General features: G+C 42.8%; 1 protein-coding gene across 7 annotated transcripts in view; it reads right to left on the bottom strand.

Moving 5' to 3' along the window:
• Positions 1-21,526, bottom strand: part of CD274 (CD274 molecule) — a 63,122-nt gene extending 41,596 nt beyond the window's left edge. For 2 of the 7 annotated variants that reach the window (XR_003858323.1, XM_029613742.1), the window contains exon 1: positions 21,313-21,526. The gene's annotated coding sequence lies outside the window, so the exon portion shown is untranslated. Of the gene's footprint in view, positions 1-21,308 lie in introns of all 7 variants that reach the window. The other 5 variants (XM_029613712.1, XM_029613722.1, XM_029613749.1 and 2 more) reach the window with 3 other exon arrangements.
• Between the last annotated feature and the right edge of the window lie 5,528 nt (positions 21,527-27,054).

Below are 27,054 nucleotides of genomic sequence, written 5' to 3'. Positions count from 1 at the left end.
AGTATGTTACATTTTCATGCATAACTCCTTTGAAAATTACTTCCTCTATTTTGAAAAACACTTTTGGTGTGAAGAATGTTTTTTTTTCTCAGTGGTAAAGAGATTGGCTGATGTGCAGAGGAGCTCCCTAAAGGGCCCTGAACCTGCACAGCCGTGGGGCCTTATGTAGTCCATGGCCCTCTCCAGGTGCCCCCACTATTCAGGCCCAGAACAGGACAGGGGCTTCACAAGCATAAATTTTTTATTGTTTCTTGGCAAGAGTAATTAAGGTGTTTTTTTTAGATATATTTTGGTTTGCTTATTGTCTAGCGAGCTGAAAAGTATTAAGATAGCATTTGCATTATTTATTAGTTTTAGGCAAACTTGGTTTTGGGGAATATTTGGAAGATATGTCACAATTTTATTCACAATAGAGAGGAAATTTTTAGTTTATTTTGGTGAGGATCACTTAATCCACATAGAGCACTAGAAGTCATTGCAGATTCCCCAAGCATCTTGCAATTGCATTCATCACCCAACTGAAGCAACTGTACTGCAGAGAAATTCAACTAAAGTATTCGGCAATCATGTGAAGTTGAACTACAAAATCTTATGCAAATATTCTAGTCAGAATTTAGATAGGGATTTTAGGGACTCATTTTCAATTTGCTTGAACTGAGAACTGTGAAAAAGGGCAGGGTTTGTGATTTTCTAGTTATAAGTTGCAAAAAGCTAATTTCTGTATCTTTTTCTATGCTAATACATTTTTATTTTACTAAAATGCCATGGATTTTTGTCTCCTATAGAGTATAAGCATCTAAATGTATTGTGTAAATTTGCCTGCACTGATTTTGCTTATATTACTTGTACTAGTAATATTTTGTGTTATTTTTTCTGCTTCAGCCTATATTCTCTATTCCTGGGAGAACCTTTAGTTCTGTGTGCATGTTAGACTTGTCCATTCTAAACCACAAGCGAAAACAACATAAGAACCATAGTATACCGCCCTCCCTTTGATATCGAAACACTGCAACAAAATCTGCAAGAAGAACTCACAAACATCAACTTAACAAACTCAGAAACAGCCACAACCTCATGGCTCAACATTACCAAAGCTATAGCAGATAAAATAAACCCTACCATCATAAAGTCAATAAAAAACCCAAAAACATAAAAATCAATGGTACAACGACAGCGTAAGATCAGCCAAACGCAAACTCAGAAAAAAAGAGAGATCCTGGCGCAAGAACAAAACTACCCCACTACTCAATGCATACCGAACCCATCTAGCAAACTATAAAAAACGTATTCATAATGCAAAATAAATAAATACCAGCATAACCCCAGAATGCTATTCACCATCGTAAAAAACCTCACCAAACCACCAAATGAACTAAGAATACCTTTCAGCATAAACAAAAGCAACAAATTTGCGGAATACTTCACCGATAAAATCAAAAAACTAATAAACAACTCCACCAACAGCACCAACACATACACCCAAATCCCAAAACTGTCTTTGAAAATGACAACAACTTGGCCTAACTTCAACCTCGCCTCCTCGCTGGAAATCCAATAAATAATTTTTTTTAACTCATATTTATTATAGAACAATGCACACCAGTATAATAGAACTCTACCAAATTCCACATACAAAGGAACATGCATACATCCATTATACAGTATATAAATTGGTTGTCTACTGGTTCTGTAGGAGTACCATATGGAAGTCCATATTTTATGCATTTTCTCCCCCTCCCGCCCGAGGATCTGTGCTTCCATTAATCACGTCTCCCGTTTCTCTATCATAATATCATGGGATGGTACTATTCTTGACGCAGTCCTGCATGGAGGGTGTCAAAGTTGTCCAGTATTTATTCCAAATCCTGTGGCAGTTGGCTTTGGCTTCTGGAGATTTACAATTCGCAGTCATGTAGTCGAAATGCAAAAGCTTATATAGCCTGGTCTGCCACTGTTCTATTCGTGGCCTTTCTGCCGTAATCCATTCAGCCAGTATGGGTTGGAGCGCCACTAGTAGTGCTTTCCTCAGGAACAACTGGTCCCAATTGGTCACCCTATCCATAGTGCCTTGAAAGAAACGAAGCAAGCACACTTCCGGTGTTTGAGGCACTGCATTTAGTATAATTTGACTCAAGGCATTAATCACCTGCTCCCAATACTGCTGTACCTTGTCGCAGTGCCATAAGATGTGTATCAATGTCCCTGGTTCTTGGTTGCATTTCAAACATTTATCCGTGGTGCTTAGCTTAGCAATATACAGTCTGGTTCGGGACATATACATGCAACGCAGAACTTTATATCCTGTCTCTCGCAAGCGGACGTTTTCCGTAGTTTGCAAACAATCCATCCAAATCTGTACAACGTCTTTTGTGGTCAAACAAATCCCAGCCTGGTCCTTCCATTGCTTTTGTATTTCCATCAAAGTCTCCTCCTGTTGTAAGTTTCTTAATGCACTTGAGAAGTCCGAGCATGATTTCAGATTTTTACCCATTGGCATAAAGAAATCCGTTAAGAACTTATCCTGCGGACCCCTTCCCAGCGTTTTATACATGGCATTCATATAATGTCTAGCCTGCAGATAAGCATAGAAATCCTTTGAGTCTATACCATATGTATCTTGTACGTCTCTGAAACTCCGCACAGAGCCTGCTCCCTCGTCCCACAGCTGTGCCACTTTAGTCAATCCCTTTTGTTCCCATGTGCGGAAAGCCGGGCTGACCATCCCTATTTCAAACAAGGGATTACCTCTGAAGGTCAGATACGATGAGGTCTGCCCTGGGTTGCCCAGTTTTTCTTTACATAAAAATTTCCACGCTTTTCTACATTCTTGTAATAGCATTTTATGCTTGTAAGGTGACGGAACTCTGGCTGCTTCAACCTGGAGCAGGTTTTCCGGGCGATACGGATAAGTCCACTCCTTGATAAGCTCATACGGAGTGTAAAAACTAGTACCCTGTAACCAGTCCTGCATATGCCGTAATAAGCAGGCCAAATTGTATTCTCTCCAATTAGGGCATGATAGCCCCCCCTGTGCATAAGGGCGCATGAGAGAACGTAATGATACTCGCGCCCGACGCCCACCCCAAATATAATTTCGTATTACCCGATTGATTTGTTGTATCTCCCGCTTAGACAGCTAAAATGGAAGCTGCTGTAGTACATATAACCAGCGTGGGAGCTCCATCATCTTTAACAAGCTAATTTTCCCCATTAAAGATAAAGGAAGCGAGGCCCATATCTTCAATCTGCTTTCCATTTTCTCTAGTAATGGCCGAACATTTGCCTCCCTAAGGGGTCCCACTTCTCTAGTTATTTGAAGGCCCAGGTACCTCATGGATTGGTGGACCCAGCGTAAAGGAAATGACCCTGCCCACCCTGCTCTAACCCCTACCCCAATATCCATGGCTTCAGATTTCTCTTCATTTATCTTTAGCCCAGCGAACGTGCCGAATGCCTTCTGATGTTTCAGTACCCTTGGGAGCGAGAGTTGTGGTCTAGTTAAAAATACTAAAACATCGTCTGCAAAGGCAGATACCTTAAATTCCTATGTTCTCAACTGAAACCCGGTAATAGCTGGATCTGTCTCAATTTTCCGTAACAAAGGGTCAATGGTCAGGATATATAGTAACGGGGACAAGGGACAACCCTGTCTCGTGCCTCTATGCAATTGAAAATCCTCTGACACATGGCCGTTGGCTATAATAGCTGATTTCGGGGAATTATATAACATTTTAATGCTGCGTACGATGTCTCCCTGAATCCCATATCTATCCAAGACCAAAAAAAGATAAGGCCAGGACACCCTGTCGAATGCCTTTTCGGAGTCGAATCCTACTACTAGAGCAGGAATTCCGTGAATTTTGCACTCTTCCAAGGCTATTAGCAGCTTAGTAACATTCGTACTGACTGCCCTTCCCCTCACAAAGCCTACTTGATTCTTTGTAATTATTGTTGGGAAAACGAGGCTTAATCTGTCCGCCAATATTTTGGTAAATATTTTTGTTTCAAAATTTAGCAGAGATATCGGTCTATAGGACGATGTAAATGCTGGGTCTTTGCCCGGCTTCTCTAATACTGTTATAAAAGCTCTTGTGAAGTCCATAGGAAACTGCTGTCTCTGTTGTGCTGCCTTAAAAAATTGCAAGAGATCCGGTGCAACTTGATATAACAATGACTTATAATATTCCGCACTAAAGCCGTCAGGCCCTGGCGCCTTGCCTTTCTTACTAGTTTTAATCGCTCCGATTACTTCTACCAAACTGAGCGGCTGATTTAACTGTTCCAACTGATCGGACCTAACGCTTGGCAAATTAATGTCCCTGAAAAAATCTGCCTCCTGTGCCAGGCCTCCAGTTCTGTCATCAGTATATAGCTTTGCATAAAATTCTCGGAAGGCGGCACATATGTCTGTGTTTTCCAATAAATAATTAAACAAATTAATCCAGCAAACCATCCCATCGATAGTATCTCCATACAAACAATTAAACTGATCGAAAACCCAATAACCAAAACAATAACAGACATAGTTAACCTTTCCCTCACCAAAGGGAAATACCCTGAATGCTTAAAATCAGCAATCATTAAACCATTAATAAAAAAGAACAACCTAGACCCGGAGAACATTCAAAACTACCGGCCTATATCCAACCTACCTTTCATTGCAAAAATCATAGAAAAAATCATATACTCCCAACTCTCTGACTACCTCAAAATGAACAACATACTTCACCCCTCTCAATTTGGATTCAGGAAAAACTAAAGCATGGAATCACTACTCCTTTCACTAACTGACACAGTACTTAGAGGTTTTGACAAAGGACAAAGTTACCTATTAATCCTCCTGGATCTATCAGCTGCTTTCGATACAGTCAACATTTCCATCCTACTCGACAGACTATCTGAAATAGGAGTCATGGATAATACACTACAATGGTTATCATCCTATCTATCACACAGAAATTTCCAAGTAATGTTCAACAACAATCTCTCAAATAAAGTAAACCTCAACACATGAGTTCCACAAGGATCTGCCCTATCAGAAACACTCTTCATCATTTACCTTCTCCCAATCTGTCACACACTAGAACGCCTGGGACTGACCCACTTCCTATACGCTGACGATATACAAATACTGGTCCCTATACAGAATACGCTAGAAGAAACATACAAGAGAACAACCATCTATCTCACAGAAATCAAACAGCATCTAACCGAACTAAAACTCATAGTAAACAGACAAAACTGAAATAATTATCCTAGACAAAAAAAACATCAACTCCCCCATGCAACCACTCAAAACGGAAAACCCCAAAACAGTAATCTCTCCTGTCACCCATGCTCGAAACCTAGGAATCACCATATCAAGGAACTATCATTCAAAACCCATATAACCAACAAGATAAAGGAAGGATATCACAAACTACTTACACTCAGACATCTTAAACACTTCCTCGCACAAGATGATTTCAGAACAGTCCTGCAACTACTCATCTTCTCCAATCTAGACTACTACAATTCCCTATTACTTGGCCTACCACTCGCTACCATCCGTCTGCTTCAAATCCTACAGAACACAGCCGCCAGAATTCTAACAGGAACTAAAAAACATGAGCACATTACCCCAACCCTCATCTCACTACACTGGCTCCCAATAAAATACCAAATAGACTACAAAGTACTAACAATCCTGCATAAAATAATCCTAGGACTTCAAAACAACTGGCTAAGCAAATCCATCGAAATCCACGCTCCAAAACAGAACCTATGCTCAACGAATAATGGCCTCTTCAAAATCCCTCACGCCAGAACCACGCAACTGAACACAACCCGTGAGAGAGCCATATCCAACGCCAGCCCAACACTATGAAACTCAATACCAATCGAAATAAGAATGCAACCAAACATTAAAACCTTCAAAAAAGAGCTGAAAACCTGGCTGTTCACCAGAGCCTACTCAAACTCACTCAACCTCACTACCAAACACCCACGCAACCCAACACCAAGAAGAAATCTTCACCTCTCGATCAACAAAATAACGTCTACCACTCGAACCCTAAGACACTGTGCAACTGACTTCAAATCGTTTATCTAACAACCTCTTAAGTATACCTTGAACCTTGAAATCCAGTTGTTAATGGCCCAACTGCATAACTCATCCAAGCTATATACCTTCCTTGCTACCTTACACATTAACCCCATTCTACGCCTTAGTAGAACATGTTGTATGTAATAACTAACACACAAATCCCGAAACTGTAATCCGACGTCAAGACAATTTTGCCGAGATGATATCTGTCTAACCTCTTTTTCATGATTACTGTAAACCGTTGTAACGACAAAACCAAATGACGGTATACAAAACACGTTAAATAAATAAATAAATATAATCCCTTTTTGAAGGATTTTTTGCTCCTAAGGGCACCCAACAAATGTATTTCTTCAGAGCTGCTCTGGTTAGCATTCCATCCTATGCTGACTCTTAATCCCTGAGGGGGGGACTCTTTTTATGGGGGGAAGCTCTTGCTTATGGCCCAGAAGATGAGAAAAGTTCACCAGTGTGCATGTAGTCATTTGGTGCTTCCCATGAGGTTAGAGGCTGTAAGAACTCAGACAGGACCAGGTCTGGGTGTTTGTGGTGATTTACCCAGTTGTGAGTCCCTACACGGGGAATAATGAAAAGCTTTTTTTTTTCAAGGGGGGGACACGGACTACATCCCCCAGAAGACTTAGTAATCAGCATCTGGAAATGCTAGGGGCAGGGGAAGGAAAGAGGTGTAGGCTCCCCTGCCTTGGAGAAGATGCAACCCTGCATCAAGGGAAGAAACACAGGAAGCAAGGGGGGGGGGGGGCAAAGGGTGATTGGCCCTCCAGAAGAGCAGGAAGCAGGGGGAACTCTGCTCAGCATAGAGGAGGTAGTGGATGAAGAGGAAGAAAATGAAGGAGAGCCAGAGACGACATTCACCAAAGAGCTGTAACATTAAGCTAAGTGAATGTATCTATGTTGGTTGAGGAATGGCTAGGCTGCACTGCTAGTTTTGAAATGGAAGAATATATTTTCAGAAAGTCCCTGGGTGAAAAGCCAGATAAGTTTGGTAAATAAGATAGGAGGTAATGACACTCTTGTTGTAACTCTTGTTGTAACTTGTCGGTTTTGTTTTGAAGCTGGAGAACACATAGCTGCACCAGAGCACAAAGAACTGTTTTTTCTTTTTTTTTTCTGAGAGCTAGAAGGAATGCTTGGAACTGCAGCAGTGGAAAATAATATGTCTTTAGTTAAGAACTGTTATTTCTCCCAAGACCTAGGACAACGGCTTGGAAGTCCGGCTGGGGGAAAATTCCTTTAATTAAGGGCTGTTGCACTTCCCAAAGAGGGCTGAAACAGAGGGAAGACGTCATCTACTCACCAGCTGTGCCTTGCAACTACACAGAGAAGAAACGTGCTGCAATCAGGAAGCCGAGTAGTGGGAGCTATAAAGGCACAGAGTGTTCCTTAATTAACCAGTAAGAGGTTTAAATCTTACAAAAAAAAATACAGCTCTGGCTAAGCAGCTAGCTCATGCTGGCTACAGAGAAGGTAAAACTGCTGCAGACGAATAACTGTTGTGAAAAGGAACCCTTCGGGGTGTGCCTCAGCTGAAGAAATACCTATCATGAACCCAGGGAGCTAGGTTAAGCTTAATTAACTGAGGTCTGATAGCTGATGTGGAAAGATTGCAACTGCTTTGTTAAAAAAAATCAAACAATGGGATATATGGAGTTACAGACTGAAAGAGCGAAAGGTCCTCATTAAGAGGAATTACCTACCTGCCCAAGTCTTTGAGGGGAGAGCTGTATCCGTCAGCTGATCGTAAGGACGGTCAAAAGAACCGGGGGAACGAACTCTAGTGGGCAGGTCTGAGACCCCTGCAGCCACTATTGCTGAGGGATCAGGCACCATTGATAAATAGCCTGTTGGCTGAAACCGTAACAGTTCAAAGGCGAGAACCCTGCGCACTGAAGAATAGGAAGGAGAAGACCATTGACTAGGGTTCTTCATGCAGAACCACGGCAGGGAGAAATAGGTTTTTCATCTGTTTCTGGGAGTGTGACTGCTAGATGGCTGTTTACCCACAGGTATAAGCCTTAGCCAAGTGGCCCAGTACCTCGAGAAGCCACCCTAAGCACTCGCCATGAGGGGTGCCACAGGGGTAAAATAAAGTTTACTGCTTAATACTCATAAATTAAAGTCCATTATTCAGAGGTATGACTTTACATCTGACTGACATTACAAGTATAATTCTGGGTAGGTAGGTGTCCTTTTACCAGACCTCTGGGTAGAGCCCATGGTGATTTTATAGGTGTAAATTCTCTCAGCGGCTGTGAGGGAATCCTAGTGAAGTGTCCCCAACTTTACTGAAAAATTCTACCTTTGGTCTCTTTCTCCTCGGACACCCAGCCCATCCTGGTTCTTTGTTGGTAGAGATCTGGTTGGGGGTCTCCTGCTCTTATTCTTCCTTCTTTAAAGATTCTTTCATCCTTATACTCCAATCTTTCTGGGGAGCTTCTCTTGGGGAAAAGTTAGTGGGATCAGGCAAGTTCTCAGCTCTGAAATCCCTGTGGGGAAAGGGGATCCCCACTCTTCTTAAGTCCAAAAAAATGCTTTAAAGCTTAAACTGAATATCACTTTTGCCTTCACTGTCTCTCGCAGCAGGATCCATCACTGGTGCTTGCCCACCTAGGGTTTAGAGTAAGCTCTCAGGTCTTTGGTCCCCTGGTGAGAGCCCGTTTGCCCCGAAAGGGTATCGGGCTTAAAAAGTCTCTCTCTCTGTAAATTGTAAGAAGGACCCTCAGGCAGGGAGTGCATGGTGAGGTAACACTTCTAAAAGAAACTCCTTCTGGGTGAAGCTGGGAGGCCTCACCAGAGTGTAAAACCGAACCATCCTTACTCTTTGGCTGCTTCCTCAAACTGAACCCATGGTGTTCTAAGATGGCTGGGCTAAATAGCTTTCAGGCATCCAATCCAGCCTCTCCAGGTGGGAGGGACTGAGGGGTATGGGTGGCTCTTTACAAAGTGTGCTCTAATGGCAGGGACAGTGACATCTGGTGGCCAGACTGGGAAGAGTGCCACACAGATAAGAGGTGGAGTTATTTATGTGGCCCCTCCCATAAGTAGGAACTTACATTTCCTTCCCTTTCCATATCTCCCCTTTCTCCTCATCCAACTTTCTTTTCCTCTTATTTCTCCTTTCTCCCTAAACTGAACTCTCTCAACTTTCTTTTTTCCTTTCCCCTTCAAATAATTTCTCTCCTTCCCTTCTGAATCCCCGTATCTCCCATAACTTATTTACTTATTTGGATTTAGCTTATGCCTTTTCATTGGTAGCTCAAGGCAAATTGCAGGTAGTGAATGTGTTTCCTTGTCCTTAGGAGGCTTACAAATTAAGGGGCCAATTTACTGAACTTTCTTCCCAAAAACACAGAGGAGTCTATATTCAAACAGTATTTAGCTGGATAAGTCTGATTTATCCAGCTGAATATCCGGCTATACCACTTAGCTGAATATCCGGCTATACCACTTAGCCGGATAAGTCAGTGGGCGTATCCAGCTAATTTAACCAGATAAGTAGCAATGTTCAGACTTATCCGGTTCAGTTAACCAAATAAGTTTGATCTGTCCCGTAACAGATCTAAAGTTAGCTGGGCAATCTTATCCAGTTAACTAATACTTATCCAGGTATATTCAGCCAGCTAGATCTAAGTATCTACACCAGAATGGGAGTAAATTAGGCCCCAAGTTTGTACCTGGAGGGTAATCTTTCCAATCGCTGATTAAAGGCCCACTGGGGGGAGGTCACCAAGTCCAGAGTAACCTATATTTGCCCTGCTGGTTAGGTCTATTGCAATTACCAGTTGGCAGAGTTTCAAGAATCTGAAGCTGAGCTTTAAGCTCTCATGAGAAGACTTTCTTGTCTTGGTTGCCTTATTTCTTGCAAACACTGGAGCTAGAGGAGTGTGAGTATCATGTGGAACTAGCAAAGTGCTCCCCTCACCGGACACCCTCTGGGGCAATAACCAGATAGGTAGGGAAGGGCTGCAAGTCCTTTGAAAGTTGATCAGTCAGTAGATGGTGACATGGACTTCAAGTGGAGAATCTATGATGGTAGCTAAGTTGCCATGTGTAAAACAGAAAACAAAACAGAGGTACAGCAACCATGCATGGCACAGGACAGAGCAAAAAAAAATGGTCATGAACACAAATAGAAGTGTGACCCGGCAGTAGGAGGGTTTTTGTATGTTTGGAGACCTCCCTTGGCTGTGTCCCCACCTTTTTGTGGGAGGCTTCTGTGGGCTATAAATGTCCATAGAGCATGCTCAGAAATTTAGAAGGATGGCGAGTAGTGAAGAAGAAAGGAGTTGCTGGTGTTGATGGTCATTACTTCTTCCCAAGAGGAGTAATCAAGAGAGTGAGAAGGTTTTTGCTGTTAGTCTTGGCTATCCTCTAGGTCAGTGGTTCTCAACCCTGTCCTGGGGGACCCCCCCCAGCCAGTCGGGTTTTCAGGATATCCACAATGAATATGCATGAGAGAAAATTTGCATACACTGCATGTTATGGAGGCAGTGTATGCAAATTTTCTCTCATGCATATTCATTGTGGATATCCTGAAAACCCGACTGGCTGGGGGGGTCCCCAGGACAGGGTTGAGAACCACTGCTAATCTAGGTAGACTGGCCTAGAACAAGAAGAAAGGATTGCAGTTGTATTTTTGATTTTGAGCAGTCTGGAAGGAATGGTGTCCCCGTTCCCCCCCACTATCCAGAAGGTCTGGGTCATTGATCTTTTTAGCCTCGCTTCCAATCAAAGGCAAGGCTGAAGAGAAGTTCTTGGATTTTGGACTTCCCCCATAGGCTGTACTGGATCATTTTTTTATTCTGAGGAATAATTTTGAACTATGGGAGTTTTTGTAACCTTTCTCCATTGTACACTGGAATTACATTCAAGCTACCCTGCCCTTTAAAGGGAAGGGCTTTTGGATATGGAAACTGGTGCAGCAGGAAGAAGAATAACCAGGAGTGAAATGGACGAGGAGACTATGGTTTGTTTTTTTTAATGTTGTTCCTGATCTTTTCAGTTCTGGTGTGGATTCTTATTTTCAAACTAAAGTAAACATTTTTCTTTTGAACGCCAATTGGACTCAGACTATCTTTATTTTTCCTCCCTTCTCCAGCGGTGAACGGACAGTGAGAGGAATGGCTACTGATAATTGCTGTATTTTACTTTTCTGGCATTTTTTGTGCCTCCTCCTACAACCCCTTTGCCCGGCCAGTGTGAATCGTGAGGTTTGATGACAGGATTTACTGTTCGTGCCAAGGGCCCTGGCTTCCCCCTTCCCCTGCCGGATAAACCCCGGCAAAAGTAGCTCCCCAGATGCAGCCAAACGGGAGATCTGCTACAGATGTCTTTGAATGATCAAGCTGAAAAGAAGCAGATTACTTTAAAAAAAAAAAACCCCAAAAAAACCAGTTGATCCAAAGGGTTTGTGATACAAATATACAAGAAAAATGGGAGGAAAAAAAACCCCCACAGGAAAAAGAACTAGGAAAAAACAAGGGAAAAAAGGGGAAGGAGGTAAGGAACTAAAAAGTGAAAAACAGGAACCTGGAGCACAGCAAACACAAATCTCCCCCACATGACTATATTTCAGTGATACTGCCTTTCTCAAGTAGAATTGCTGAAACATATGGTACACTGTGTATAACTGTATTATTTATAACTAGAGCAAGAAATCAACTGAGGGAAAATAAAACAAGAAAAGAAAAGAAACAGTGGGATCATTCAGACATCACAAGCATTATCCTTTTGGTTTTTTTTTTTTTTTTGCTCTTTCACGCTGTGTAACACAACAGAAATTCACTGCAGCACCATCCCTAAGAATCCAGGCAGGGTGCACGAAGGACGGGTCAAAACACTGACTGAGTTTATTTCCAAGCACAACACAGTCACGGTCCTCAGGCCATTACGGATGAGTTGCATCATAAAAGTTCAAGAATATGGAGAAACTATCCTCAGAGCACTTCAAGCCCTACTACTAGGAGACAGACACACAATGTTCACTTTCAGAGACCGTAATCCAATGGTGGGCATCCACACAAGGGCACGGTTTCTGACAATGAGACCCAGGGCAGACTGCTAAGAGCCAGCAGTTACCTATGCTAGTGTTTCCCAGCCTGGGTGCCTTCAGAGCCACGGAAAAGTCAACCCTGCCTGATGCTCAGATCCAGGCCAGCACCTGGGCTCTGCTCTCAGCACCTCACAGCAAAAGCAGCCCCATCAGTGGTGGCTTTTAAACCTGTAGGAGCTCCTTTCTAAGAACACGTGCAGTCATGCATGCCTCCTCTGTCTAGCTACTGCATGACTGCCGGACTGTGGGGATTAATGGGCAGCGTGCAGGGCATAAATATCCAGGGCCCGCTTTGTTCAGCACACACAGTGCACCCAGCAGCTCCTCATCTTCCCCCTTTGACTGAGTGAAACATGGAGAGTGTGGATTGGGCAATGGACATGACTCACTATGAGTGGTTGGGAGCAGCAGCAGGAGTGGAGGAGCTCTGGCAGCCACACGTGGCAGCCAAGGTAACTGTCCAAGCCGGCTGACAGTACTATACCGACTTCTCCCTTCTCCTGCACTTGGATATAGAGGGAAGTGGCCCATTGTGACGAGTTCATGTGTCTCTCTACCCCTCTCCCCCTTTGCTTTAAAATTTGTGGGGTTTTCAGTGCTTCCTTAGCTCCGTGGAGGTTGGTGTGCCCCCAGGCATCTTTGTTAATATAGCTGTGCCTTGGGCTTGAAAAGATTCGGAAACAAGAAGCAGACACACATTCCTGACATGAGCCAGTGACTGTTGCAGGTCCCTGGTCTGGGTCCCTAGAGCCCAGAGCAGCCTAAAGGCTAGTCATCTTACTTCCAGGTGAAATGAATTCATTATGCTACCCGGAATGATTCTGAACACAACCCGTATCCCAAGGGAAATTTGATAAAGCCACGTGGTTCTCCTGTTATCTGCACAGGGTCCCTTCAGTTAGCCATAGATGTATGGGAAATGCCGGGATCCTCTGGCACACCAGCTCTAAACATATTTCTCCCCACCAAAGGGAAACTTTTCTTCCCCGAAAGCGATAAAAGAACAAGGCCGCAGGAAGCCAGATTCGTGGTGGCCCCCTCTCAGTGTTACAGGCGCCACCTCCGGCCGTCCAGCTTCAGAATTGCAGGAGCCCAGCAGAAAGGGCAGGGGCGAGCAGAGCGTTTCACCTGGCGAGAACGGCGAACAGGAATTTTGTCATCGGTTCAGCTGTTCTGAGAGGGAATTCCCGCACTTCGGTTCCGTTTAAAGAGAGAGCCAGCAGAACCAGCTCTGGTTCAGTCGAAGCCGGACACTCCCTACTTTGGTTGCATTGGTTTCTATACAGCTTTAATCGGCATGAAAGTGTGAGTGATGGCCTACACTGATTACAAGGTTTTTTCATCTGTTTCCAAAGAAATGTATCTTTATGCCTCTGCTCAAGTTTGTGTGGTTCATTAAGCTGATGGTTTCGTTTGTCTTGTACCCCCGATGCAGAGTTTTCCAAAACACTGAGCCAGTGTTGGTTTACAAGACACCTTTCTTCTTTTTTCATGTAGGCTTACCGCGGTCATCAAAAAAAGTTTATTTCAAGACACAAGAGAGATTATGTCTTTTTTTCATACTTAATGTTTCTAGGTGCATTTCTTCAAAAAATGATTGTTGAGTGACTGATGATTATAAATTGGAAAGCATTAAAGACAATTGACATGATACATGTGCACACAGTGCTGGATTATGATAGTCCCATATTTAATATTGAATTAATGTTTCAGTCAGCTATATTGTGAGGAGACTTCTTTTGATTAGTAATGTCAGTTATGTTACAGGATATAAAATCTGCTTATTCACCAAGTTAAATCCACTTCCGGTACTCAGAACTAGTAAATTGACTTAACTAGGCTATGCAGAGAATCAGAAACTTACAGAAAATTTGGTTCACTGCCTTTTGGACTTAACACTGAGTGTATGATTTAGATGTTACTGTATGGGTGGTGTGATTCAGTCGCGTGAGACGCTTTACTAGGATTTTGCAACTAAATAGGAGTTAGCCATTGGCTTAGGCCTGGAGAAATTCTGCAGCTAGCAGCACGCATACAGTCTCTCAGGAACGAAGAACCGTGAAGCAGCAGTCCCTTGAAGCATAAGAAAGATGATGTCCGGATCACCTCAACAACACCAGGATGCACGTCTTCAAACACAAGCTGGCAACGAGTGACAACATGGTGGTTTTATTTACTTTGTAAGAGCAGCAGCTGATATTGTATGTCCCATACACACACATCCTAATTCCAGAAAAATATCCCAGGTCCCCAAAAGCCCAGACTCGAGGTCTTAGCCGGTATTCTCACAAGGTGGCACCCTCGTATCCTGTGTCTCCTACATCTGCTAGCATGCACCATGACAGGCTGGTGAGAAAAATGGGCGGTGGGCGACAAAAAAAAAAAAGGTTCATATTTTCCTCCTGCACAGGTTTGGTTCACGACTGCAGAAAAACAAGCATCACTGTGTCAACTCCTGGAAGAGACTGTGTCATTTAAAAGGAAGCAATGTGGAAATGGGGGTGGGGTGTTTGTGTGGTTTATGACTATAACCAGAACAAAACATAATTCAGAGTTGCCATTTTCCCTTCTGCAGCAAACGGAAACGCTGTATGATTGAAAAAGATATAAACCGAGGAGTGGCAAAACATACTAAAATAGATCCCTTTATAGTGCAACATCAACAAGAAATCAGAAAATTACAAGTGCAATGAAACATTTGTTAGAATGTGCTACTTCTTATATAATATATAATATATATAATAATTTTCAGAAGTAACCTTAGAGATTGGCTATATTAGCCACCCTCACTCTCTGTATAAAGTATCCTATCGTTTTTATACTTTTGTTTCCCCCTTTTCTTTTCCTAATCCCCAGTTGCTCGCCCTTGTTAAAATGTAACTTTTGACTCTGCCAATATCTGCCTCATATTAATATGTTTCTTGGCTATGTTATTGTTAAAACTTTTGTTCGATGTAAACCGAGTTGATTTGATCTGTATCAAGAAACTCGGTATAGAAAAGCCTTAAATAAATAAATAAATAAAATATACTATATCTGGCTGTGTCACAATCGTCTCCATCCAAAAACAAGTAATATTTGAAACCATACATTCTGTGGAAGACTAGAAGTCACGCATAGGCCCTCTAATCGGTCTGTTCAATGATGTCAACTTTACAGTTTGCTGGCCCAGTGGCTCAGGGGCAGAGCAGCTTGCCACCATTTGGGAGGTTTAAGTTGGATTCCTGAACACAACTTCTGGGAATTGGGGCCCGACAAGGGCTGGAGGTATTCCTGAAGGAAGTGTTGTTCACAGCCCCTGGGGAAGGGAGGGTGAATCGGCCATTGCTCACCAGGGGCACCGGCTGGCCAGATTCAAGCGTGCACATGTATCCAATTCCGGGGGGACGGGGGACAACCCATGGTCTGTTGCTCCAGGCCAGGCAAGCATTGTCACTGCAAGAGCCCAACTTAGAGCGGAGGTGGGTTAAAAGTGTGGGGGGTGAAGTTCGAGGAGCACGGGTAGTTGCAAATGAAACTTCATGGAACCATCACATCAGCAGGGGCCTGGTTTTGATTCCGCTAAAAACCCAAAGGAGGGGAACGAAGTTGTTGAGGGGGGGGGGGGGGGGGGCTCCCAAAACATCCCTTTATAGTTTTGACTGGTTGCTCCCTTGCTCGTCTCTCTTTTTTCAGCCTGAGCGCTTGTGAGAGACCTTTGGAATGGACGCTGGATGAAAATAACCGTGAACGCAGTTGTTAAAATATTATTGAACGCTATTGCTAGGAAAACCAATGCCGATGATTATTAACGCTCTTACTGGCAAACAGTACAGCAAGGCGAAGTACAGGTGGGCAGTGCCACCATCGCATCTTTCGGATCCGTGGGCCGCCCTTGAACCAGCAGATTTAGTCAGCATTCGCACAAGCTGGCGGAAAAGCTCTCTGGCGGAGATCCTGCAGTCAACACTAGTGTCTTTAAAGAAGAGCTGCCCCGTGATCACCGTGATCACCGCACTTGTTCTGCCAAATGCAGACCTCACGGGAATCTTGCAGGTTTTGTCAGAAGAAACTAAACATTTTGGTGCCGGAGGTTTCCAGAACGTGCTTGGAATTCTTTGAAGGTATCAACAAGCCCTGGATAAGGGGGGGATCTGCTGCATGTATTTAGGGACCTTCATTTTCAGTTTTGATTGTATTTTTACTGGGAATTTATTACATAACCCAGAAAGGGGAGAAAGATCAGTGGAAAATAATGTCATTGTTTTTCCCCAGATTTTTTTCTCCTGTTGTTTTGTTATAATTAACACTGATACATTTTCAGTAAAAATAAGATAAAAATTGACAGTAGTCCCTATGTATAATATACTTTGCCTATAACACACTTTGATTTTCCAAAGGTCCCTTGGAAAAGGAATGGCCAATTTCCATCAGTACTGATGCTAGGCATAATAAGCAGATGAAGCAATTGCTTAGGGCCCCAAATAGCTCAATAGGGCCCCTAGACTCACTTTTCATTAATATTATTTCCCCAGTGGATCTCCACTCCTTCTCTCTCCCACCTCACTTAAGGCCCCCCCAACGGGCTCGCACTGCCTCTGGTTTTCACAGTGGCGAAAGGTCAACTAACTAATGGCCCGCCCAAATATCTGTGCTGGAACCGGGGCTGTTCAATATATCCAAAAACGATCTGTAAACGTTCAGCAGATGATAACAAAATTATTCTGGAGTCACCAAAGAGATCTCACAGAACTGCATGAGATGGCAATAAAACGTGGCTGTATTTATACATTTCATTTAGCTTTATATTCCACCTTTCAGCACTTCAAAGTGGATTACATTCAGGTACTGTATTTCCCTTGTGCGTTTCAACGTAGATAAGTGCAAATGGAAAACATACACATGAAGGAAAAGAGTAATTGGCTCCGGTCTGGCCATAACCACTCAGAAAAATAGATTTCGGAGTCACTGTTGGTACGTCTCTAAAAATGTTAGTCTCATGCGCAGCAGTGGTCAGAAAGACTAATAGAATGGTAGGAATTACTGAGAGAGGATTTGCAAACAAAACAGAAAATGCCATTATGCCATTAAACAAATTCATGCTGTGCTCATGTCTTGAGTACTGTGAGCAGGTCTGGTCACCCCTGTCTCAGAGAAGACATAAAAAAGGTTCATTTTCTATCACTTCTCTGAGACAGGGGTGAGCAGAACTGCTCACAGTACTCCAGATGTGGGCACAGCATGAATATATTGAGGGTGTGTGACAACTTCAGTACTGGGAGAGAATCAAAAAACTAGGTCAGTTCAGCTTGGAAAACAGAAGATTGAAGAGAGGTTATGACAGAGGTAAAGAAATTCAGGAAAGATTTTAACAAAGTAAATAAGGAACTCCAGTGTCCCACAATGCAAGCCAATGAAACCCTCAGGCTGCAGGTTTTATAACAACACTTCTTCACATAATGAATTGCTAACTCGTGGAACTCAATGCCTCAGGGCATTGTGAAAGCAAATAGAATTGAGTTTAAAAAGGAATTAGACAAACTGAATGAAGACCCATCAGTCATAGGCTATTTAATATAAAAATAAGGAATATCACCCCAGATTCTAACAATCGTGGTATAAAGATACATTGCAAGTGCAAGGATCTCACAAGGGATAGGCAATAGTATTTCTTATAGGCCTCCTCCAAACACCTGTTGCTTGCTGCTGACTTCTAGAAAATCCTGGATGCCATGGGCCTTTGTCCTGACACATTTCAGCTCTTCTTATGCATGGTGACAATTACCTAATATTTTGGCTCTGCTGTTCAGCACTCAAAGACTTCCCAGAGTTTTTAGGACAAAGCTTGGCAGCTTCAGCCTCCTCTTGTTTTCCTCCGGAGTCAAATCACAAACAAATGCTGGCAATTTGACACCTTGACTTTTTAAGCCCTGTTTCAATTCAATGACTATACTTGCCTTGGCTCAGTTCTCTTATGGCTGCAGATACTCAGGGAGGAAAGTACTACAGCTTATTTTAAAGATTTTGAACATCTGATTTTTCTTCAAGTTTAATCTGGAAAGAATATCTAGTGAAAATGTTTGACAAAATCACTGTTTTAGGACAGGGTTAGCTGTCTCTTACTTGCAAATTTCAATAGAATTGATGTAGGTACTAGGCAGGGCCATATGATTGCAAACAGTTTAGTCTATGGATCGCAAAATGGGCAGTAATCGTGCAGCCAACAAGTTGCTCAAAAGCCAATAAAGTAGTGTGGTTGTTCTGTTAGTCCACTTGAATGCAAGGAAATAGAGGTTTTAAAAAACAAGGCAATACCTTTTTATTGGACTAACTTAATAGATTTCAAAAGCTAGGGGTCATGAAATGAAACTCCAGGGTGGATGACTCAGAACCAACATCAGGAAATATTTCTTCACAGAGAGGATGGTAAAGGCCTGGAATGCCCTTCCGGAGGAGGTGGTGAAGAAGAAAACAGTTAAAGAATTCAAAGGATCAAAACACTAGACTAGAGGATGAAAATGAAGGAAAGGGTGAATGGGGGTAATTTGCTGGTGTGGAGGTTCCTACCTTAAGAGAAGGCATGGAGATTAGTACCTTTAACCAATAAGCCTTGATGCTTTTATGTATCTCCAACATTGCTTTCTGTTTTGGTGTGAGGGAAGAGGGGGAATTGAATTCAGACAACAACCAATAAGGGTCCTGACTTCTGTGGTCTGGGGAACTGATAAGCATGTGGGTAACCTGCATGGGGCAGCAGTTACTGCCCTTAACAGAAGATATAGAATTACTACCTTTAACCAATAAGCCTTGATATCTTCGATGCAACTGCACCGTCGCTCTCTGCTTTGATGGTGTGAGGGGAAGAGGAATTGCATTCAGAGGACTACCAGCACAGGCCCTGACTTTTATGGTCTGGAGCAGTGGTTCTCAACCTTTTTCCCATCCTGACACACCTGAGGGATAACACCTATGTGTGACACACAGCAGAAATAAAAAAAAAAAAAAAAAAAGGCCCGGTGTTATGTTTATTGTTAAGAATGACCCAAGGGAAAGATAAGTACTTTTTCTAAACAGAAATTACATAAATAGTAAACCTCCCATATCAGAACAGCACCAACTTCCAGCAAACAGTAACCACCTTACCTAAGAAAAGGCAACACTGAGAATATTACACCAGGCCTTAAAACTCCAATACTTCTATTAGGAAAACGGACCAAGCCAGGCTGCTCTAGAGTCCTATCCAGAAACTACATGCAGCAGAATATCTCACCTCAGTCACATGTGCAGACCCTCACCTAACAAAGAATAAAGAGACCATAAAGCATAACTAGAAACATGCAGACAAAGATTGAACTGGAAATCGCAACAAGCCAGAGAGACTGTATGCAGTGTAACAAAGGAAAAAGAGAAATGTCCCCAGTCCTCATCAAACAAATCAAGAAATATAAAATCAATAATAGTAAAACCATGCTAACAAAAAGAACAGATTATTTCAAAACAGCTGATAAATAGAATATCCAATAATTAAAAACTCATATAAAAATTTCCAGACACCTATAAAATATTTCAAAACAGCAGACAGAAAGACCCAATAATTAAAAATAATAAGGATAAAATAAATGTTCTGCTCTCCATACTGAAAACGTTTGATTTCCAGGTGCCCTGAGATCATTGTGAATTAGGAGGAGAAGGGGGGAGGGGGTTGCTTGCAACTTTTTCCTCTGTCACACATAAGCTCACTCTCACGCAGGCTCTCAATCACACATATATATACATGCGCTCTCTTTTTCACTTAGGTAGGCTTTAAATCACACAATTTCACAGATGCTCTCTCTTTCTCTTATACACACAGGCTCTTAATCATACGTTCACATACTCTTTCTCACATACACATACTGGTTCTCAATCACAGACTTATGTGCTGTCTCACACACAAAAGATCTCAATCACACAGGCTCTCAATCACACACATACTCTCTTTCACACAAACAGGTTCTCAATCACACACACATACAGGCTCTCACATATGTCTCTCTCTCTCTCTCACACACACACACACACACACACACACACACACACACACACAGTTTCAAACATATATCTCTCTCTCTTTGATCCAACCGATGAACGACTAGGAGCAGCAACAGCCTCCTCCTCTTCCAGCCCTCGCGGCCTCGAGAAAGGAGACCCTTTGGCCACTGGGGCAGACTTTGCTCCTCTTTTTGCTCCGGGCCGCGCTGCTCTTCTCCTTCGAGCTGATGGTGCACGGCACGCCCTTGTACCTAGCATGGTCTCTTCTTCCCGTATGCGTGGCCGCTGCACACCAACTTCCTTTTCCGGGCCGTGGGGGACAGAAAGAAGAGACCATGTTGCGAGTACCGCGGAGTGCTTCTTCCATCGCTCCTGTCGCGTTCTGCCCGGGCTATCAGCATTTTAAGCCTGGGCAGAGGAAGTGTTCGCATCTCGCTGGGGCAGGTGGAGCAGCTGGGTCAACGGGGGACCGGGGAGTGTGGCGACTCACCTGCATGTGCTTGGTGACCCACCGGTCGAGAACCACTGGTCAGGGGGGGCACTGATGCACAGACATAAGGGAAAAAGCACAGGACTGCTTCTAAGGCCAAGCCCATACCCAAAACACCTCAAGTAGGACTGTCTGAATTTTCAAGAAGACTCCTCACCCAGTAAAAACGTTGCTAGGAATAACATTGTTTTTATGGGTTATCATAAGGCTTGGGGACAACTGCATGGAGCAGCAGTTGCTACCCTTATGAGAAACATGGGGAAACCTGCACAGCGTGGCAGATACTACTATAAGAAACTTACTGGATGGACCATTTGGTTCTTCTCTGCCGTCATTACTATATTACCGTGTAGCACTGACCCCGGTAACCCCGACAATCATTCAATATCGCGCCCTGCTGTTTTGTTTTGGGTTGGTTTTTTTTTTTTTTAGCCTCACACGGGTTTCAGTTCAATTTTCAGGGTGATTCCTCCCTGCCCCAGCTCCAGGGGGGGGGGGATCCTCCGCACTCCCTGCCCCGAGGATTGCTGCCCACCCCCCCCCCGATCCTCTCCTCTGTTTAGGCAGCGAGGACGAGTGTGGCTCTGAGAGCTCCCCGCCACCCCCATCAGCCCTGCCCCGGCGGCCACGAGCATCCCCCGAGCACCTACCTACCGGGAAGCAGATCGGCGCCAAGCGCTCTTCACGGTCTCGGACAGCGAAGAGACAGTGGGGCAGGTCCTTTCCTCCCCTCCCGGCTGCGAGCCGGGCGGCACGTGGGCGAGGGGAAGAGCTCCGTGAGAGCCCTCCCGTCCCGTCCCTTCCCCGTCAGAGGCGGTCCCCGGCCGCCCCGCCGCTTAAATGTACCCCACTCCCGGCCCGAGCCAGATCCCGGAATCGCGGGTCGGGGGGGGGGGGGGGGAGGAAGCACAGCCGTCACCCCCCCCCCCCCAGCTGGGAATTCCCTCCCGGGGGAGGGGGCGCCCTCTCACGTACGCGGGAAAACCCTCCCCGGCCCCTTGACAGCCCTAAGACTTGTACCAGGAACAGGAAAAAAAAAAAAAAAAAAAGTAATTCCAGGTTCAGACACAGAGAGAACTGTAGAGATTGGCTGGTAGGGGGACCTCAATAAGTAGAACAGAAGAGAGAGGTGGAGAAAAGAATGAGGAAAGGTTCACAGAGAGGTCAAAGGGAAGGCGAATAGGCTGTAATCATTTCAGTACCTGGGAATGTAAGGGAGCTCGCTGACTTCGCTGCTTCTAAAAATATATATATATAAACAAAACTAACAAACCAGTATGCTATAAATGCCCTGCCTGGAAAAAAAAAAAAAGTTACTGTCAAAGTAGACCTGATACCAAAATGTAATTCGTTTATTATTTATTTTGGTGAAAAATTATCAAGTTCAATGCACTACAATAGAGCTTTAGGACTTATTGAACCATGCATGCTCCATAATTCCCCTCAAAATAGTGTGGGGAAAAAAAGTTCATCATCCTAGTGATACAATATTATTTGCCAAACATAATCACTTTCCCATCTTTAGTGTCACCGGCTTTAATTTGTACTTTAATTATTTATTCCTGCTTTTCTCTTTCTCTAATTTCCTCTTTATTTTAGTATTTTATTTTCCCAATAGAAAGGGGTTTTTGCCTAATCTGTGAAACAAGCTGCATGCCCTGGAAAATTGTCATGCATGAAAAAAATATCATATGACAATTTGTTATAAAGGCAGTCTGTTTTATAACGGTATTTGAATCCTATAAATAAAGGCTGCACAAGAATTACTTTGGGTGAAAAGATTTAAATGTGATGTAATTAATTTCTCTTGTTTATTATTTATTGATTAAATCTATTATATTCCATCTGTATTAGCTTCTAATCAATACCATGCTAAGCAGAGTACAAAACTAACATAAATATTTGTAAAACAAATATCACAAAATAAACATAACAATAGGAATGTGCAGCAGGGACGGATTCGTCCCATTCGGTATTCGTCGGGACCCAAATCCGTTGCATCCGTTCTCGGGGGACCCCGATTCGTTCATTAGTTACATATGTATTCATTTCCCAAAAAAACCACCATCCCAACCCTTTAAATTTAATTAACTACAACCCCCCACCCTCCTGACCCCCCCCCCCTAGACTTGCAAAAAGTCCCTGGTGGTCCAGTGGGGGTCCTGGAGCGATCTCCTGCACTCGGGCCGTCGGCTGCCAGTATTCAAAATGGCGCCGATAGCCTTTGCCCTTACTATGTCACAGGGGCTACTGATGCCATTGGTCGGCCCCTGTCACATGGTAAGAGCAATGGACGGCTGGTGCCATCCTGTGCTCCTACCATGTGACAGGGGCCGACCAATGGCACCGGCAGCCCCTGTCACATAGTAAGGGCAAAGGCTTTCGGTGCCATTTTGAATACCGGCAGCCGACGGCCCGAGTGCAGGAGATCGCTCCAGGACCCCCACTGGACCACCAGGGACTTTTGGGAAGTCTTGGGGGGGACTCCTGACCCCCGCTGGACCACCAGGGACTTTTGGCAAGTCTTGGGGGGGGGGTCAGGAGGGTGGGGGTTTATTCGTTAGTGATACGTTGTATTCGTGGGGTTTCGCCATACGTTTCGTGACCCCCACGAATACAAGTATGGCATATACATTGCGGATTGCCAATACGTTGCAAACAAATGCACACCCCTACGATAATAATACATTTACATACATTAAATTAAAATAGCATTAAAATATGTTTTTTGGACACACTGATCCCCAAGCTGCGGAGTGACATTGTAAACTCATGTGCCTTGAGTACCGAACTCCTTCTTCTATCTTTAACAGATACTATCAGAAGAGATATAGACGCTGGCCACCAATTTCTCCTTGTTCCCTTGTCATTTCCTCAGCGTTTGATACCATATATCATAACATTCTCCTTTTCCATCTTCGGGAATGTGGCCTATCTGGAACAGCCTTGGAGTGGTTTTGTTCCTACCTTTCTAATCGATCACAAGACAAAGTTCACAAACACATTTCTTCTCTCTCTTCTATTAAAACCAGTGTCCCTCAGGGATCAGCTCTTTCCTCTGTTCTTTTTAATATTTACCTAGCACCGATCTGTAAACTCTTGGCCAATCTGACGGATTCCTATAAATTCTACGCTGACAATATTCAGTTCATATTTTGCATCCATTCTTCCTGGAATGATATATTAGATCATCGTATCTGTTTTTCAACTATCAATTTGTGGTTAAAACATAACAAATTGACTTTAAAAATGTCCAATACTGAGTTTCTAGCTTTGTCTAGTCCCCAATTCCACAATTAAAGAAACTACCATAGATCTCAAAAAGTCTGTATTTCAAATAAAAAAAACCAGGTGAAAAGCCTTGGCATGGCTGGAGAATCCAAAATGGCCGCTTGAGAGAGGACGTGTGCAAAGGAGCTCCTGCGGTGTCGATTTACCTTATCAGATATGCCGCATACGAAGCGAAAGGGCAAGCTCCGGGTGGACATCCCGACCACCCCGATACAGGCCCTTTCGCAACAGAATATAGAACACTTCTTTGCACCAACGGCAATTTCAACCCCGGAGGGGAGATCCGCGGAGGCGTTAGGCGGGGAGCTAGGCCTAACGCCTATGGATGAGATGACATCATTGAGCCCCGGGGCTCCCAAAACGCCTCCACCCCCGCGAGCAGACCCGCTGCAGGATCCGGGTATGAAAGCTCGACCAGAGTTGCCGAGCGATTTTCTGTCCCTCGGGAGGGAACCGGCAGAGGCAGAGCTGCCCGCCAACGCTGCGGGGATTGGAAGTTCAGTGCAGCACGGAGGCCAGCCAAGGCTGGAAACGAGTGCAGCAGGAGGAGATCCTGAAATCAATCACGCAGCAGTGTTAAATCTTGGGGAAGAAGGACTGTTGGCTGACCCAGGAAAAGGGAAGGAAAGCCAACAAGAAGGAATGGTAAGAGCTATTTCTTTTGCTATAACTGAGACTAATCCTCAAAATGTGACCTTAGACCTCGTATGGAAAACTCTCACCTCCCTGGTATCAGCTATAGGGAATTTATCTAAAATAATGATGGACACACAACAACGAGTTTGCCATATTGAACCTTTATTAACTTCTCAGTCAAGTAAAATACAAACACTGGAAAAACAAGTTACCCAGATACAAACTACACAAAATGCTTTGATTCAAGGGGATCTGATAAACTCTAAGAAAATTGAAAACTTAGAAAATGAACTTAGAGCTAAAAACCTAAGAGTGCTAAACTTTCCCCATATTGCTCTAATTTCACCACTGGAGCAATTTAAGAAGTATCTTTTGGAGACTTTGCAGCTTTCAAGAGATTTAATGCCATCAATAACAAAAATATACTTCATAAAAACGGAGAGGAAGGATACACAAGGTGATCAGCTTCCAAATCCAGGAATTGAAAACCTGACAGAATTCCTTGAACAACCGTCAGAAGAACAGATTGATTATTGTGGGACGTTGTTAATAAGTTTTTCAATGGTAACAGAAAGAGATATGATTTTGAAACTCTTTCTCAGAAATAGAGAAAAAAAGTACCTGGGATATAAGTTGTGGATGTTTCCGGACTTGACCAGAACGACCCAGCAAAGAAGAAAAATCTTTCTGGCAATGTGTCAGGAGGCCAGGGGTATAGGTGCACAGATTACCATACGTTATCCGTGTAAATGTATTCTTAGACTAAATGATATGAGATATATTTTTCTTGATCCGTCTCAGTTAAGAATATTTCTAGATACGCATTCCTTGACTAAACAAAGCTCTAACTAAATTTCCGTTTTTTGGGATCTAGAAATATTATATTGCTGTGCCTCTCCTTTTACTTTTCATTTGATAATGGTGATTTCCTCATTTTCTCCCAAAGAAATAGGATTCTCTCTCTTATTTCCTTATAAAGGGATGATTAATACTTGGGAATTTTTGCTAAATTTCTTTTGTGTAAATTTAAAGAAGATATTCCAGTAGGAATTTGATGTTTTTCTTTTACAAACATATATGTATACCTTTATCCCAATCTCTTGATATGCGTGTATTGCTATCATGTAATGTTTGAAAATTCAAAAAAAAAAAAAAAAAAAAAAAAGCCTTGGCATTTTATTAGACAGCTTTCTGTTGTTTAAGCCTCAAGTTAAGCAGGTCATTAAACAAGGTTTTTACAGATTACGAGTTCTTTCTGGCCTTATAAAACTCCTGCATCCACCAAAATCTCGTACTGTTCTTCAGGCTTCCATATTTCCTATTGTTGATTACTGCAATAGCCTTTACACTGCTCTTCCCTCTTCCATTCTACACCCTATTCAGATATTGTTAAATTCAGCAGTGCGTCTCATCTCAGGTTTGAAACATTCGGATCACATAATTCCCACTCTGATTGAACTACACTGCTTGTCTATTCCTTAAAGAGTCAAATTTAAACTCGGTATGACAATTTACAAATTAATCAATGATGACTCCTGTCCATAGGCAAGCACAATTTAGAAATTTTATCAACCATTTCGATTTTAGCACTCTTCTCAATGAGGTCTCCTAGATGTTCCATCTCCCAGAGTCGCACTCTTACACACCACGCATGTAGCTGGTCCAGAATTTGGAACTCTTTTCCATCAGAGTTTCATCAGTGTGATTCAGTTAAAACCTGTAAGGCTCGCCTTAAAACATTTTTTTTTAATTTGTTATTTTTAATCTATATTTTATTTTATCATTGAATTTTGTACAGGTTTTTATCATGAATTGTTATTGTTATTAGTTTGTGTCTATCTTATATTGTGTTTCTTTTATTATGTATTTATTTTACTTTTTCTTTATAACCTTTTTAAATATGTTATCAGTTTCATTATTTATTATTATGTATGTTTTACTATGTTCATCACCTAGACCTTCTTTGAGTTAGGCGATTCATAAATCTAATAAAATGTAAATGTAGAGTCAGGATGGAGATAGGGTGGGGCTTTTGTATAAAATGGAGAGTTCTGCCCTCAACTGTTTACAACTTGTGTTTCTGTGAGTAGTGTGTAGAAGAAACAACTGCACGTTGTTTGCTTTATGTTTGTACGTTCAGTATGTTGTCTGTGGAATTCTCTCAATAAAGTAGAATTTTACATAAAATACAATGTTTAGCCAAAGATTTGCTGAAAGATATAGGACTTCAGTGCCACAAAATAGCTTATATTTCACATTCTAATGGAGCTGAAACGGCAAAGTATTCTGTAAAGTGGGACCCATCTGTCTGCTGAGTTTGCTTTTTAGAATAGATATCATTGTACTTAATTCCAAGAAAGGCATGGAAATTATTAATAACCAGTACAATGTGTAAATGTCAATATGCTACAGAGGAAAATGGGAAAAGAGGGATGAGGAGCCTGTTATTATTTGTAGCAGTGACAGAAC

Source organism: Rhinatrema bivittatum, chromosome 1, assembly GCF_901001135.1.
Source record: "Rhinatrema bivittatum chromosome 1, aRhiBiv1.1, whole genome shotgun sequence".
Lineage (NCBI taxonomy): Eukaryota > Metazoa > Chordata > Amphibia > Gymnophiona > Rhinatrematidae > Rhinatrema > Rhinatrema bivittatum.
The sequence above is the reverse complement of the archived record's forward strand: the minus strand, read 5'-3'. Positions and strand labels throughout refer to the sequence as shown.